The sequence below is a fragment of the Echinops telfairi genome, unplaced genomic scaffold (genome assembly GCF_000313985.2).
Source record: "Echinops telfairi isolate 266 unplaced genomic scaffold, ASM31398v2 ScPeMD7_7469;HRSCAF=8507_0, whole genome shotgun sequence".
In the NCBI taxonomy this organism is placed as follows: domain Eukaryota; kingdom Metazoa; phylum Chordata; class Mammalia; order Afrosoricida; family Tenrecidae; genus Echinops; species Echinops telfairi.
Genome location: NW_022111372.1, coordinates 68797294 through 68798953, shown reverse-complemented (window position 1 = coordinate 68798953; position 1660 = coordinate 68797294).

Sequence of the window (1660 nt, the reverse complement as noted above, 5' to 3'; positions counted from 1 at the left end):
TTGAAATCAACCATATGTTAAAACAAACAAACAAAGACATATTGAAAGCATTAACCCCCCAAATTGTTTTAATATACTAAACAAATACAACTTTTGAATAATATTGCTTAGCTTTCATTTTGTTTTTCTTATGTAGATTTACCAAGACCTTATAAAAAAGAGAGTAATAGGAATGTTGCTCTTTGTTTTCATGCCATGTGAAGGAAATACATCTCCAAAGCCATAAAATAAACTGGACATGTAGACTCCCTTTACATGGAAAACTTTTCCTTCTCTTTGTCTCATTACATTTTTTCCTTTATGTGAATTTCAAACTAATTATTCAGTACTCAGCAAAGTGTACCCTGCATGTCAGGACTTTCTTGAGTCAAATTTGCCCCTACTACATCCAACATTGCCAAGTATCTTAATGCAATTTTTAGAAATAAGTTTGCATTTGTGTTTTAATTAGTATTTGATTTAATTCAATTATTTTATGCCTCCCATTTTTCTACATTTCATAAGAAAGAGGATTATATCTATTCCTTTTTCCCTTGTTATAATTGTCTTCTCTGTACCCAGAAGAGGGTTTGCTCTAAGAAAGAAAGCTGCTACATCTTTCATGAATTGGAACCAAATTGTAATATCCTTATATTTCAGAGACTAGAGGTATAATTCCACGGTGAAGAGACAAACATTTAATAGCTTGATACCAAAACAACTTCTTTCAATCTATTAGGCCAATGATTGTTCAGGTTTTGAGGTGTATATATATATGTGTGTGTGTGTGTGTGTGTGTGTGTAAATATATACATTACATATCAGTAAATATATTTATGTGCATATATATGTATGTGTGTGTATATACATATATACATACCTATACATACATAGATATACATATATACACACACACATATATATATATGACAGAGACTTAGTGGGATTTCAGATTACTTTTCCACTGGGTAAGTTTTCTACTTGTCTGTCAGTTTGACGCTCTGTTATGGCTTGGGTATTTCTCTCATGTTAGAAGCCATACCAGTATTTCGCATCCAAGTGTGGTCATCAATGTGACTAGATTTCAGTAGAGCTTCCAGACTAAAGATAAAATAAGGAATAGGTTGTTCACATCTGACGGATTAGACACTGAAATCCTTATGAATAGCACCAGAACATTGTTTTATTAAGTGCTGGCATAAGTCCCTCAGGTTAGATGGCCCTTAAAATAGGCCTGAGGAAGAGCTGCCTCTTCAAAATAAAGTCAACCTAAATCATGAGACTGGAGTAAAGCTTTGGAACCTTCATTTCCTGAAAGGGCATAGCTCAAAATGAGAAGACACAGCTGTAATCATGGATTAATCATCAGAATGTGGAGTGTGCCAAAGAAGGTTTACCATTTGTCTAGAAAAATTGGAAGTCATCCAAAATAAAATGTAATGCAAAAAGATGGATCTCTTAGGTCACCTTACTGTTAATTGCCATGACGTTGGTTCCTCCTGGTATCTCTATGTACAACAGAACAAGACACTCCTCAGATGGCACCCTCCTCACAGGGGTCCTGTCTTTGAACCCCTTTTTGCAGCCACCGTGCCCATCCAGCCTCTCAAGGGATTTCCCTTGTTGGCTGCTCTTCTAGCAGAATCTCCTTTCCCAGGAATGGATCATTTCTGGTCAAATG